The sequence below is a fragment of the Lissotriton helveticus genome, chromosome 5_1 (assembly GCF_964261635.1).
Source record: "Lissotriton helveticus chromosome 5_1, aLisHel1.1, whole genome shotgun sequence".
NCBI lineage: Eukaryota > Metazoa > Chordata > Amphibia > Caudata > Salamandridae > Lissotriton > Lissotriton helveticus.
In genome coordinates, this window is record NC_136065.1 from 1,916,941,949 (window position 1) to 1,916,958,096 (window position 16,148).

Genomic DNA, 16,148 nt, shown 5'->3' on the forward strand with positions numbered 1-16,148 from the left:
TATATTGTATTTATTGGAAATTCTATGGCAAAGGGGGCATGTATCCCGGATTCATGGCAAGGAGCTGAGATCCTGCTAATATACAAGAAGGGGGATCGCTCAATTCCAGGGAACTATCGACCAATCAGCTTGATTGATTCCATCCAGAAAATTGTTGCTAGGATGGTTTTGGCAAGAATTCAGAGCTGGATTGAGGTTGAAGATGTACTGTCTCCTCTACAGGCAGGGTTTAGATCATGTACAAGTACCATCGAGCAGGTCTTTAGGTTTTTATTGATTTATTGGAGAGTAGTAAGTTTGGGAGGTGGCACTATCTATGCCGCCTTCTTTGACCTGAAGTCAGCATTTGACTTAGTACCCAGGGCTAAGTTGTGGAGGGCTCTAAGTAATATGGGGATGCCCCAGGAGCTCCTGGATATAGTGATCAGGCTACATGAAGCGAACTTTGCACAAGTTCGCTGGGGAAAGCAAGGGCAGGTCACCAACAGATTTGCAGTGTCCCGGGGTGTAAGACAAGGGTGCGTACTAGCACCAACCTTGTTTTTGTTGTTCATAAGCAGGGTTGTGCAGTACTTTTCAGCTTTTCCAACTGATGCCCCCTCTTTGGACGGCATTAAGATTCCGCTACTTATGTTTGCGGACGACACCCTCATATTATCAAAAACCCAGATGGGGCTGCAAGCGGCCTTGAATAAATATGAGGAATTTTGCCATGATAATGACTTACAGGTTAATGTAGCAAAAACCAAATTCATGATTCTTTCAAAAAGTAGATCAGTGGTTGGCCATGTCACAATGAATAACATACAGCTAGAGCAGACCAATGTCATGACCTACCTGGGGCTTGTTTTGGAGAGCAAACTAAGCTGGAAGCCCCAGATCGACACTCTATCCCTTAAGTTTGCCCAGTTATCAGGGTGCCTAGTCAAATAACAGAGATCCTCGCTGAAAAAAGGATAGGTCCCGCTTTAAAAATCTACAATTCCAGGATAAGTTCAGCGATTCTGTACGGCGCGGACCTCTGGGGTTTTGCGGACCTTTCCCTGTTAGTTAAGGTTCAGAATAATTTCTTACGAAATCTAACAGGTCTACCTCGCTCTACCCCACTAAAGCCACTTTTAATGGATTTAGGATGTCACTCTATAGAGGATGTGGCCCGCTATAGTCCTGTGGCTTTATGGAGGAGGATCTGGACTACCCCCGAACTGGCTCTCTTTGCAAAGGCAATATTGGATGTTAGATCTGTTGTGGGTTCAGAAAACATCTTATGGTTTAAAAAAGTAAGAATGTGTCAGGAACCCGACTAGCAAAGCACAGCGGCGACGTCTTCAGGTCCATTTCCGTCCCCATGTGCATACAACTAGTAAAGAGCAGGCAGAGGCCAGGTCCAATATGACCACCACGCTGACCCGAGGAGAGGGTCTGTTTAGCATTCCAGACATTCCCCAGATTCCAGAATGTACCGGTGAGACGCGCTGTGAAGTGCGCACTTCACCGATACCGTCAGCGGAGCAGCAAGCAGGGAATTCGTCGGATCTCTGCAGTGAGGCGGAGGAGAACTAGTTTTCGTTTGAGATCCCCTTTTCCGAGATTAAACAGATAGTTTAATCTGTCGGAATTTCTGAAGCCCGAAGTCTGAGTGAATTGAAGAAAAGCGGAGTCAGAGAAAAAGACGTTACTTACAGTGATGAGTTGGTGGGAGGTGGCGCGCTTGTGTACAGAATATTATTTGACAGCGCTACAATTTATTGGGACCCTGGGTAAACACCTGAGGTTTATTTAAGAGAATAGTTAAGACAGAGCAACTACGGAATCTGCAACTTTATTTAGTGTGGTTAATGTTTACCAGAGAGAATTTCATTATACTGGCTAGGAGTCAGGAAGCATTGTTTAGTCCAGTTATTTACGACTCATATCTAGGAGAAAAGGAAAAGAAAAGACAACAGTCAGGAAAGAAAAGATACAACTGCTCACAAAGACAAGACTCAAATAAAATACTTACCAGTTTATTCCAGAACCCCAGCGAGACGAAGCTTCAGTTAAATAGGCAGGTGAGAGGTCACTGAAGAGAAAAGAATAAAATACATAAAGAGCAGTTTGGAGACAGGAAGGGCAAAATAAACTAGTATACAATATTTCATTACAGAAAGAAAGAATTGCCTTTTAAAAAGAAAAGAATAGCTGAAGCAATAGAAGAGGAGCACAGGCGCTCAACTAATCGGGTAGGTTACAGTGAGTGAGGAAAATAAGGAAGAGAGAAGGGAGAAGTTAGAGTGAATTGTAATAACCCATTATATTGCAGCTACTCAATGAAGAGCCAGAAGAAGACCGTCAAAAGGTTAGAAGAAAGAAGACACAGAGGGGTTCAGAGTAGCCGAAGAAGACGGGCGCAGTCTCTTCTCTGTCCAATTCCCCTTTCCCCGTTGCCGTCCACTTGGCCACACGCATTAGTGAATTGCGTGGGCTGAGGGATAGTGGCGAGGAATTGGGTAAACAGGCAACGTTCTGCTCCTGCGCAAGGCAATTGGAATTGAGAAGCACCTCTGACAGAGTGAAGTGCCCAAGTGTATGTTGCGCCTGAGCAGAATGGCAGAAGGTTTAGATTTAAAGAGGTTAGGTGTAATACTGGAAGGGTTACAATAGGAATTAGTGGCAGTTCGGGAGGAAAACCGAGATCTTAGACAAGAATTACTCACCTCAAAAAGGGAGACCCCAGATTTGAACTTGAAAGTAAACACCCTAGCATCAGGAGTTAGTTTTAGGATGACAAGAGAACAGGGAAATTATGGGGAAGATGCCACTACCTCTGCAACATCAAAGTCTACTACACAGGTCATACACTCTCTATCCCCAGTCATCCCTTTGGCAGCGCCCGAGAGATTCAATGGGGATCCCCAGAAGGCTTGCGAGATGAATTGAAGGATGCTTTGGTCCAAGTGCCAAATAGACCCACCAAAATTTCTGCTCTAATCGATTTGGTGTTGGAAATCGATTTCCGGCAGAGCGAGCGTCGTGGTGAGAAGCGACGAGACTATAGGATAGCAACTCCAAGATTTGATCGAGCCCGATCAGAAAATTAAAGAGGAAATGAGGCCTTACAAGGAAGTGAACCAATGCAAATTGGAACAATCCGTGGACCCCTATCCAAAGAAGAAAAGGATCGAAGACGAATTAATAAGCAGTGTTTATATTGTGGAGCAGGAGGGCATTTTGTGCGGGACTGTCTGAAAAAGCCCAAACAGAAGCCGGTGGAAAACGCACAGCACCTCCAGTAAGAGGAGTTGGGCTGGTGGTTGCAGAGGAGGAAACAACTCCAAGGCTACATTCGTTGGCAAATACATTACAGTCGTCATCTCCTCATTTGGTGCTTTTGGTAACCTTACAATTTCGAGAAATTATCTTGAGCCAAGTCACGGTTATGGTGGACTCGGGAGCTACCCGTAACTTTTGTGACCAGAAGTTTGCCAGACGAGTAGGTTTAAGAGCAATTTTGAAAGACAAAAGTGAGCCAGTCAGAGCGGTGGATGGTACCAATATCTCCTCCGGGCCCATAACCAGTCACTCCGAATTGGTCAAGATAACTACAGCAGAAAGACATAGCGAGCAGTTACATTTCAATCTCATTGATGCGCCGCAATTTCAGTTAATACTGGGATTGTCGTGGCTCACGGAGCATAATCCAACTATAGACTGGAGTGCCAGAACTATTACCTTGGACTCTCTGTATTGTAAGGAACATTGTTTTACGAGCATAGAGAAAGATGTGGAAGAAACCCCCATACGACTGTTGTGCCAAGTTGAAAGAACAATTTGTGTGATCCAAACGCATGATCTGCCAGTAATTTACAAGGAATTCTCTGAGGTTTTCAGCGAAGTTGAGGCGGAAAAATTACCTCCACACCGGGAGTTTGATTGTAGAATAGACTTGGAGCCAGGATCTAATTTACCGTGTAGTCGAATATATGCACTGACAGAAAAAGAGGATCACCATTTAAAAGAGTATTTGCAAAAGTACCTAGAAAATGGCTTTATCCGTCCTTCCCAGTCACCTGTGTCATCACCTCTATTTTTTATTCCGAAGAAGGATGGCAGTCTTCGCTTGTGTATCGATTACAGAGCAATCAATCGCATCACCATCAAGAACCGGTACCCCTTACCATTAATCTCATTATTGCTGGATCAGGTTAAGCAGGCACAAATCTATACCAAGCTGGATTTGCGTGGAGCTTACCACTTGGTTAGGGTACGTAAGGGAGATGAGTGGAAGACCGCTTTTCGAACCAAACACGGCTTGTATGAATACCAGGTAATGCCTTATGGTTTGTGCAATGCTCCGGCTTCTTTTCAGTACTTTATTAATGATGTGCTGAAGGAATACCTAGATCGGAGTGTCATTGTGTACATAGATGACATTTTAATCTATTCCAGTTCTGAGGAAGAGCATGTGAGGCATGTGAAAGGAGTGTTACAACAATTAAGAGAGAATAATTTATTTGTAAAGTTGGAGAAATGTGCTTTTCATGTGGACACCGTAGAGTTCCTGGGTTTTGTGTTGTCCCCCAAGGGAATAACAATGGATGAAAGAAAGGTTCAGGCAGTAAAGGAATGGGAATCCCCGAAGACAGTGAAAGAGGTGCAAAGCTTCATAGGGTTTGCCAATTTCTATCGGAGATACATCCAAGATCTTTCCAAGAAGGTGGTTCCTTTAACTAAACTCCTAAAGAAAGGAGTGAAGTTTTCCTGCACAGATGAAGCGGAAAAGGCTTTTGCAGATTTAAAGAGTGACTTCACCACAGCGCCAATACTACATCCTGAGCCTACAGAACCATTTTATGTGGAAACAGACGCCTCCAATTTGGCCTTGGGAGGAGTGCTTTCACAGCGCCATAAGACTACTGGTCAACTGCATCTTGTGGCTTTTCGCTCTCGCGAATTAACACCTGCGGAGGTGAATTATACCATCACCGAGAAGGAACTGTTAGCCATCAAAGATGCTTTTAAAGAGTGGTGTCATTATCTGTTAGGCGCTCAGCACACTGTGACGGTCTACACAGATCATCGAAACTTGAAGTTTCTGATGTCAGCAAGAACTCTCACGCCCAGGCAGTTGCGTTGGTCCCTATATTACGCAGACTATGATTTTGTGATCACGTATCGGCCAGGAGCGCAGAACGGCAAAGCGGATGCGTTATCTCGGCTTGGCAATGAAGACGTTCAAGAAACAACTCCAGGTCAAAACATTATTGCCAAGGAGCGAATCATTGGATCCGTGCTAAATGGGGGCATCAGTGAGTCGCAGCAGCAGACGATGGGAGAGGATGAATTTCAGACTTTGGTACAACAGGATCCTTGCCGAGAGCTTCGAGACAAACTGCCTTACCATAATGGGGCATTATATTTACCGACTTTGGAACTCCAAAAAAGAAGGCCTTGTATGAGTAACATGATCATCTTTTGGCAGGACACAAGGGAATACGGAAGACAGAAGAGTTAGTGAAACTGAGCTTTTGGTGGCCAAATATGACCCCGGAGATTCGGCAGTATTACGCCACTTGTGAAACTTGTGCCAGAGTTTCCTCTGAGAGAATGGCCCCAAAGGGACTCTTGCAGCCTTTGCCACCACCCCCAGGTCCATGGCACACTGTGACAGTAGACTTGATTGTGGAGTTACCCTCTAGTCAGGGATACGACACTATATAGGTTTGTGTAGATGCTTTTACCAAGATGGCCCATTTTGTCCCGTTAAAAGGGGTGCCAACAGCTAAAGAACTAGTTCAGCATTTTAGTCAAGCCGTAGCTAGAGCTCATGGCATACCGAAGGTGTTGATCTCAGACAGGGGTCCCAGTTCCTATCTCATTTTTGGAGGGCTTTTACTAAGAAATTGGGAATAGAAGCCAGATCTTCTACAAGTTATCATCCAGAATCTGATGGTCAAACAGAGAGGAAAAATCAAGAACTGGAGCAGTACCTGAGATTATGTCTATTAAATCATGAGGGAGATTGGTCAGAGTATCTGTGGACGGCGGAGTTTGCTCATAACAACGCTCAGAATGTGTCCATTGGATATTCCCCCTTTTTTCTCAACTCAGGTAGACATCCAAATTCCACTATCAGTTTCCAGCAGGTGGAGGTCCCAGCAGTAAAAGATTTAGTGCATAACATCACTCAGGTACACCAGTCAGCTATGCGCAATCTCACACAGGCCAAGAAGGATTATAAGAGATATGCGGATAAGAAGAGGAGGCAGGGCCCAGAGTTGAGAGTGGGAGATAAGGTTTGGTTAAGCACAAAGAATTTAAGGCTGAAAGGGAATCGTAAGTTTCAACCAAGGTTCATTGGGCCATATGAGAGTAAGGAACAGAAGGGTCCAGTGACTTATCAGTTGAAAATACCCAAGACACTACACATACATCCAGTGTTTCATGTTTACTTGTTAAAAAAGGTTTCTAAAGATCTCAGAGTAGGGAAGAAACCCGAACCGGTAATAACTGAGGGAGGAGAGGAATTTGAAGTGAAGGAGGTTCTGGACACTAAGATCAGAAAGGGTCAGCAGTACTACCTCTTAGATTGGAAAGGGTATGGTCCTGAGGAGAGGCCTTGGGAACTGAGTTCAGATGTACATGCCCCTAGGTTAATTAGGGACTTTCATAAGAAATTCCCCAAGAAACCAAGATTGGAAGGATCCCCCTTGCGGAGGGGTACTGTCAGGAACCCGACTAGCAAAGCACAGCGGCGACGTCTTCAGGTCCATTTCCGTCCCCGTGTGCATACAACTAGTAAAGAGCACGCAGAGGCCAGGTCCAATATGGCCACCACGCTGACCCGAGGAGAGGGTCTTTTTAGCATTCCAGACATTCCCCAGATTCCAGAATGTACCGGTGAGACGCGCTGTGAAGTGCGCACTTCACCAATACCGTCAGCGGAGCAGCAAGCAGGGAATTCGTCGGAGTTCTGCAGTGAGGCGGAGGAGAACTAGTTTTTGTTTGAGAGCCCCTTTTCCGAGATTAAACAGATAGTTTAATCTGTCGGAATTTCTGAAGCCCGAAGTCTGAGTGAATTGAAGAAAAGCGGAGTCAGAGAAAAAGACGTTACTTACAGTGAGGAGTTGGTGGGAGGTGGTGCGCTTGTGTACAGAATATTATTTGACAGCGCTACAATTTATTGGGACCCTGGGTAAACGCCTGAGGTTTACTTAAGAGAATAGTTAAGACAGAGCAACTACGGAATCTACAACTTTATTTAGTGTGGTTAACGTTTACCAGAGAGAATTTCATTATACTGGCTAGGAGTCAGGAAGCATTGTTTAGTCCAGTTATTTACGACTCATATCTAGGAGAAAAGGAAAAGAAAAGACAACAGTCAGGAAAGAAAAGATACAACTGCTCACAAAGACAAGACTCAAATAAAATACTTACCAGTTTATTCCAGAACCCCAGCGAGACGAAGCTTCAGTTAAATAGGCAGGTGAGAGGTCACTGAAGAGAAAAGAATAAAATACATAAAGAGCAGTTAAGAGACAGGAAGGGCAAAATAAACTAGTATACAATATTTCATTACCGAAAGAAAGCATTGCCTTTTAAACAGAAAAGAATAGCTGAAGCAATAGAAGAGGAGCACAGGCGCTCAACTAATCAGGGAGGTTACAGTGAGTGAGGAAAATAAGGAAGAGATAAGGGAGAAGTTAGAGTGAATTGTAATAACCCATTATATTGCAGCTACTCAGTGACAAGCCAGAAGAAGACCGTCAAAAGGTTAGAAGAAAGAAGACACAGAGGGGTTCAGAGTAGCCGAAGAAGACGGGCGCAGTCTCTTCTCTGTCCAATTCCCCTTTCCCCGTTGCCGTCCACTTGGCCACACGCATTAGTGAATTGCGTGGGCTGAGGGATAGTGGCAAGGAATTGGGTAAACAGGCAACGTTCTGCTCCTGCGCAAGGCAATTGGAATTGAGAAGCACCTCTGACAGAATGCTCCTAGAGAATATGTGATTGGGCAATGTGTGGACAGATCCTGCTAACAACCTTTTCCCCCCCTGAAAAGCCTTTAAAGATCTATATTGGCTATCAGTCCGATATATTGCACAGTCCAATGCCTCTTCCTTGCCTGGAATGTTCCTTGAGCATAAACTTGATCCATCAATAGAAGATTATTGGGACATTATCACTAGGTCTAGTGATAGGAAGTTATACCACCAGTTTAGGGTCGGTTCCCTTCCAATAAAACGTTTACCAAAAACTGGAATGGTCAGGAGGATGAATTTTGCCATTGGTGTACCGACCAAAAGGAATCAATTGCCCATATATTTTTTGTATGTACCGCCTATATAGCCCCCCGGTAAAAATGGCTCAAACCTATTTGCCGAAATATTGGTACACGGGTAGGGCTAGAGGCATTGAGGATCCTTAGGACTGATACAAAGGAAATGCTGGTAATTGCGGTAACAAAATTCTTAGGATGGATGTGGATCATTAGGGCTAATCACTAAGCTATGGGTTGGCCCAGTACAGTCCTGATTTGTTCTTATCTTATTATGGTACTATATTTTACATACCACTATATGATGCCATATCTAACGCTGTAGCACCTTTTTTGGTACAAAGTGTTTTAAGTTAAGTGCATATATAGTTTTAACCAAATGCTTTTCAAACTTGATGTGTTTTTTATGATGTATTTATTTCTATGTTTGTGTCTTTTATGATGAAATACTCGAAATAAAGACTTATGAACTGAACTGAACTGATATACCAATATAGCAAGGTATGAGCTTGTTCCTCTTTGTCCGATTCCGGTAGATAGATGAGGAGTACCTTTGGAGCTGTTCTTGATCAGCTGAGCATACTGCTTAAGACTCACCTGTTTGCCTTCCTACTCACTGGTCTTCTGGAAATAGTGTAAGGTCAATTCTACTATCTCAGGTTACTGTCTGGATGTGGATGCCGGAGGTAAGTGAGTACACTTGGCAGTAAAGTTACTGCATATGTACAACTGGCCTCCAGATAGCTTCACATAGGTGCAAATGATCAACCGTAAAGTCATGTAAAAAGGCCAAATTGTCATAGTCTCTGAAGGGTATAGAGTTAGTGTTGTGGAGTGTTCTGCATATTGTGCGCCGGAAGGACATCAGAATGTGGCAAGAGCACAGTATGTGGCAGATGTCACAGCCATAGCTATTACATCGCAGCAGATGTCATTCGGGATTAGGTGGGCCCTCTGCAATTATATTGCGAACCAGTACTAATTATGCAATATCTTTTTCCAGTCTCCATCCGAGTAGGCTATCCCTAGTCCGCCTTGCCAGTAGATTTTAGATGACATCAGTGTGCTATGGAAATAGGGGGTCTGCTATCTTAAAAAGAAATAATTTGGGGATTAGTCTGTTAGACCTACAGGCTGGTAATGCAGCGAGATGGGTTACAGCAACAATGGAGCTTGGGCAATTTACCCTTATATGTGCTGGGTTTTATTGTCCAAATGATGTTGATGGGATGCCCCCGAGTAATTCTGAAAATAATCTGTTGATTCTCCTGTCTCCATATATAATTGGGGGAGATTTCAATGTTTTCTTGAATAAGGATTTGGATAGTACAACGTACAGGAAATTAATAGCAGCCCACAAGGTTACTAGAAAGAAAAAAGATTTAGGCGCATATGTATGAAACTATTTCGCGTTCGCAAACGCTGCGATTCGCATAAAAACAGCATGAAATAGAGAAACGCGATGCATGACACAATTTCGCATCGCAAATTAAAAAATCGCAATTTTGGCGATTTCTTATTTTGCTAGGCATGAAATCTGCAAATTTCTCTGTGAATTCGCAGTCTGCGATACGCAGGCTGTGAAAATCGCAAATAGAGAAATCGCAAATTTTGCACTTCAATATTACCACCAAGTCAATGCAGGTGGTAGCCAGGTGAAAGCTAAATAAACAGGCCCACAATGCAACAGGGACTTCTACAATGTGATTGCAAGGAGGCTGTGAATTTGGGCTGCAGCACAGAGGAGGATGCGACAGGAACGGATATTTAGAGCGCGCATCACTCTGTTCCAGCAGACTGAGGAGGAGATCCATGAGAAGTACAGGCTGGACACAAAGACCATTTTAGACCTGCTAGAGGAGCTGACACCCTATCTGGAACACCCAACATGCAGGACCCAAACCATTCCCACCCATGTGCAGGTTCTGTGCTCACTGCACCTACTGGCCTCAGGGAGTTTTCAAGGGGTGATAGCAGTGGCAGGTGGGGTCTCACGGAGTAGCCTGTCGCGCATCTTCCATGCATTCTTAAATGCAATGGTACAGAGGCTACCACATCTACAATTCCCCAGCACAGAACAGGCATTACAGCGAACAAAACTGGACTTCTACCGGATTGCACGATTCCCCCACGTAATTGGCTGCATAGATGGGACCCATGTGGCCCTCACACCCCATCAACAAATGAATATGTATTCAGAAACTGTAAATCATACCATTCCCTGAACATACAGGTCATCTGCAATGCCAAACATCCTCAATGACATTGTAGCGAAATACCCAGGCAGTACTCACAACTCTTTCATCTTTAGACATAGTGGGATACACAGACGTCTCAATGCTGGCGAGTTTAGTGAGGGCTACCTGATAGGTAAATGCATGGCACACTTCCCTACATACAGTACATCTTTGGGGGTTGGGACATTGACCCACCTCTTGTTTTCATCCCTGCAGGTGACAGTGCATATGCAGTGCGGGACTTCATCCTGACCCCGTACCTAAATCCAGCCAATGCAAGGGAGAGGAGATACAACCGTGCACACAAATATACGCGCTGTGTAATAGAGCGGACATTTGGGATCCTGAAGAGCCGTTTCCGCTGTTTGCATAAAAGCGGAGGAGCCCTCCAATACAGCCCTGAGACCTGGTGCAAGATTGTGGCTACCCGTGCAATGCTCCACAACATAGCTATGAGAAAAGGCATCCCAATAGAACTGAGTGAAACGGATAGATTGAACGATGATGGCCCAAGTCCCCCTAGCAGACCAGCAGTTGGAGTTGGGGCAGCTGCCGGATGGCAGAGACGGGCTGGGATCACACAGAACTACTTCTAGGTGAGTTATGATGACATGAGGCAATGTATATTTTGTAGCAGATCTGTGTTTATTCAAACCTTTAACAGCAGGATGAAAAGTTCATCACACAGTCTGACCAACACAATGAGTGTCGCTGTCTGTAGCACATGTTAGGTCCACAGTGCAGGTAGTCAGGCAAGTCGGGACTCTTGTAGGAATGGGTTGCCTCACGCATTTGTGTGACTCATTGTTTCAATTTCACCTCCTTCTGGGACGGACTGCTGCTGCCCGTTCTGGGAGCTGATTGCCCTCCCTTGGGTCCACAGGTGCTGCACCCTGTCTCCCACGGCTCCTTCTTGGATCTGGCACTGGTGGGATGATACTGCTCCAGCTGGATGTCTCCCCACTCTCCCCAGAGCCCATGAGTGCTGAGCCACCTGCTTTTGCCGTCTGCAGTTGTTCAACGGCAGTGGTGACCTGCGCCAGGCCTTTTGCAAACGTTGTGGCAGCAGTGGGACATCTCCACTTGCATGCTGACGGTGCGACGTGTCAGCTGGCTTGTGGTAGTGCACAGGCGGTTCACCGCCTTGGTGTAGCTGTGCAGATGGATGTTTGAACATTGGGGAGCCATGTGTCTGGCTACCTGGTCCCTGTTGAATGTTGCACAGAGTTCATGAATGGCACCTGCCATGCTCATGATGCTCTCCCCCATGTAGTGCATGCTTTTGTTTATTGTGCACAGCTGACGGTTAATGGACCTTAATGATTTCTGTTGCAGGCGCTGAATCTGGAGCATGCTGCCCTTCAGTCCTGCAAACACTGTGGCATCGTCGTCTGTGGCAGAGCTAGTCCTGGCCCTTGACCTGCATCTCACTGCTCCTAGCTCCCTAGGTTGGGGTGTGTGCTGTTCAAGCACCTGGGTCACACGCATCCCTGGCTCTGCCTGTACATCCTCCTCCCCTGTGGCCTGTGTTTCATCCTCCAGTGGTGGCAGTGGTGGCACAATTGTGTGCTTCCTACGTGGGACAGGTGTGGCCTCTGTGTTGTCCTCTGAGTTCCCATGACCTGCCTGGTCATCCAAATGTTCTGACTCCTAACAGTCTGCGCTGTTTTCCTGTGTCTTGGCTTGTGCTGCGGATGGAAAGGGGAATTTATGATTTTGTGACATTGTCTGTATTTCTCACTCAATAAAGTTTTCTCAATTTGTATTGGCTAACTGCTATCTCTCACTTTTCCCCTTTACATGAATTCACATACTGCGTTAACATTGCTATGTCTCATTGCCCCACTGTTATGCATCTGACTACGTCTCCCATGATGTACTGCTGTGAGTGCTGGTAAATGTGGACCAGAGTGACATGTGTAGTTTGTGTGTGGTGCATTCCTGACTGTGTGAATGGGATGGTGATGTGTGCGGCTGCATTTGGCATGCACCTTACCTTGGCTGGTGGTTGCAGGGTTGGAGCTGTCTATGTCAGCCACACCACTGACACTCTCGGGCAGGAGAGTTGACTCCACCAACTCCTCGTGGGGTGTTGAGTTGGTGGTAGTAGATGTTCCACCCCAATCTTGTTGGCCTCCGCCTGCCTGGCTGCCACCCTCTCCTTTGACTTTTGGCACATGTCATACCAGCTGGGTCACATCAACTTCATTGACATGTTCCTGTTTGTCCAGCCCTACCTTCTTCTTTCTGGAATCAGGTACCCGGAGTGCCTTCTTGCCAAATAGGAGTTCATGGCTGCACACCACCTCCTCAATAAGCACCTCCTGCTCCTTTTTGCTAAATTTGTGTTTTCTTTTTCTTCCTGCACCCTCCATGTCCTTCTGTTTGTCCAGTGACTCCATTGTAGCAGTTTCAATGCTGTGCTCAGTCCTCTGCCTCGCCTCACAGTCTCTGACTCTGCCTCAGGCAATCAGGTGCAGCAAATCACTCCCACTTCCTGGTGTGATGTCATCAAGCTGCACCGAATTGCAGATTCTCCACATTTGCAATTTCTTATTTGCGATTTTTGCAGTTAAGGAATCATAAAAAACGGGAATCTCAGAGTTAGCGACTTTTTATTTACATCACAATTTGCGATTCTCAAAATGCGATTAGCAAAAAATCGCACTTTGAGAATTGCAAATCGGATTTTGGATACATATGTCCCTTAATGCAGGACTTTGTGACATTTTGTGCAGGAAAATGGGACATAGGCGGGAGTATAAACATTACTGTAAAAAATGTAGACGTTACGCAAGAGTTGATTACTTTTTAGTAGATCATACAGTGGTCAATCAAGTGGAAGTTATAGCACGTTTTCCTGGCTCACTGCTTGGATCAGTCAGCTGTGATCCTGAAGTTAAGACTAATGGGCAAATAGGTGCAGTCAAGGTGGTCTAGTAACAAAATGTTGCTGGCTGGTCCAGTGGCAATACAAAGAATTATTGATAGCATCCAAGAATTCTGTAACGCAAATGTGGGTTCGGAACAGATAGTATTGGTGTGGAAAGTGTACAAAGCATTTATTAGGTGCAAAATAAATATAGGGTACAATCGTAATTGGGAAATCAGCAAAAGTGAAGCAAGAGTTGGAAGGGAAAATCAGGGTGAAAGAAGATGAATTCTTTGCCGCAGGGTATCCCTAGTAATGTCAGGAATTGAGCCCAGACTTGGGTAATCTCCCAAATGAGTTTAAAGCACACTTGGAAAGAGAAACTCAGGACAAGTGAAAGGCAATTAAGTTGCAACATTTCGAATATGGTAAAAGATGTGGGGAAATCATAACTTGGAAGGCTGAAAAAGACAGATCCAGGAACCTTATAAAGTCGTTGATTGAGGAAGAATCAGAGAGGGAAATAACTGCAACTGAAGACATAGGGAATTAATTACAAGTTTCATGTTTCCTCTATGAAGACAAAACATCATAGAAAGTATAAAAGGTTGGTTAAATCAGAACAGTATTTTGAGAATTTCAAAACAGAAAAACACATCATGAGAGGAGATGACTGTAGTAGAAATAGCAGTCCGACTAAAAGAGTTGAAATTGGGATAAGCTGCAGGGCCAAACAGTATACTGGCAGGTTTTATGAAGGCATCCAGGACATGGTATTACTAATCTGAAGAAAAATGTGTAACTCAATTTTTTTTAAATAGGACACCAATTCCTGCTTCTTGGAATGAGGCAACTGGTACGTTAATTATAACACTAGGAAAAGATCCTAAAAAAAAGTGACACATACGACCCATTTCTCTGTAGAATTGTGACTATAAAGTCTTTGCAGGGGTGCTAGTTAAGTAGTCTCCATGTGCGCCCCAAAATAGGACACCAATTCCTGCTTCTTGAATGAGGCAACTGGTACGTTAATTATAACACTAGGAAAAGATCCTAAAAAAAAGTGACACATACGACCCATTTCTCTGTAGAATTGTGACTATAAAGTCTTTGCAGGGGTGCTAGTTAAGTAGTCTCCATGCGCGTCCCTTCTGTTGTAAGTCCTGACCAGATGAGATTTATAGTCGGTAAACATATGAACTAACGCCCCTCGCCTCCTGAATGGCTCTATAGATGTAGCAAAGGCCAATAAAGACCCTTTAGCCATCATTACATTTGATGCAGCTGATGCAGCTAAAGCATTCAATAGGGTCAACTGGTCCTATTTGTGGGAAGAATTGAGGTCCTCTGGAGTGAGCAATAACTTTATTGACACCTTGATCGAATTATACCGACCGCTGCAGTCACAAATGTTAGTAAATAGCACATTCACCAATACGATAAGCATTACTAGGGGAACTAGGCAGGGATGCCTTTTATCACCTTTTCTTTTTGATATGTATATCAAGCCCTTCGCTCATGCAATAAAAGCAGATTTGAACCAGTTCCTTTTAAGTCGTTGAGTTTGCAAGCTAAGTTTGCGATGTAGGCAGATTATATAGCTTTTTACACAGCTGGCCTGATGTCTGCTATAAAAAGGGTAGTTTCGTTCGCAGAAGTAGTTGAGAACATTTTGGGGCACAAATCAACAAGGACAAGACGGATATAATGACATAGGAAGCTAGAGGTGGCTGTGAAAATGAGCTGCTCAAAGAGGGAATAAAATACATGAGGGTTATAATAACTCATAGTCGTGGAGACCTACCAGAGAGAAACTTGATGTAATGCTCCATGTAAATATAATCTTCAATAAAAAATTACGAAGCAAATAAAAAAAAAGAAAACATATTGAAATTATATTGTCATGCTTTCCAGTTTAAGAACAGCAGAATACTTCTGTCACAACCAGATGACTTCACAGTTGGGAAAGTTTATAATGCCATGTTAGGGGACATGGAAAGAAAAGTTTCTGTACAAATATGGTGCATCAATGTTTTTCAAAAAAGTCTGATTACAAGTGTTAAAGCTAGTCTAGAAAATTGGTTCAAGATCAGGAGGATATTGGATATACAATATTACAACATTAATTTGGGCTTCACCGGGAACACCAAGTTGTCTAGTTGCAAGATGCCAACGGTGAGCATAGTTTTTCAACTGTCAGACCTTGCGAGTCTTCGGGGAGGATGAGAGTAAAATATGGGTAAGAGATTGAGGTAAGTCTAATTTTAGTAGTGTTCGCACGGAATCACCAGGAAAATGTGTTGTGGGCTCTACTCAGAAAATATTATTGTTCTATCTGGTCCTCCTGGCTAGAAGGGGGATTCTTAAACGTTGGTTGCACCCTGATAGTCCAAAGTTGCAGGACTGAGTCTCAGGAATATGCGCGGGAAATTGATGTGGAGTGTGACCCAAAAAGTTGGAGAAGAATTTGGATGATTTAATTACTAGTTAACAAGTTCTTTGATTACACCATATGCAATCGCTGTTGGACCCATCATTTTGTTATTGTGGTTCGAATCAGAAGAAGTGAGGTCAGATATGGGCACTCTAACAAAGTAAGAGTTCTGGTCTGCCGGTGATTATGGGACTAAAGAAAGGAACTGCTCAAGCCCCCCTAATGCAGGCTACAGCCCATAGGAATGATTTAAGGGTCGTAAACTGATATTATGATGAACGCCTATGAGCCGTGCGACTGTGTGCTGTATGGTACTTTACCGGCAACATAGAAGCCTGGCGAAATCCAAGT

The 16,148-nt window shown here is 44.3% G+C and overlaps 1 long non-coding RNA gene across 1 annotated transcript in view; it reads left to right on the forward strand.

The window, feature by feature from the left end:
• The window catches only part of LOC144756019 (uncharacterized), a 96,100-nt gene extending 83,872 nt beyond the window's left edge, over window positions 1-12,228 (forward strand). Inside the window, exons 4-5 of the long non-coding RNA XR_013595004.1 lie at window positions 10,708-11,087; window positions 11,827-12,228. This is a non-coding gene — a long non-coding RNA (uncharacterized LOC144756019). The remainder of the gene's footprint in view (window positions 1-10,707; window positions 11,088-11,826) is intronic.
• Window positions 12,229-16,148: the final 3,920 nt, after the last annotated feature.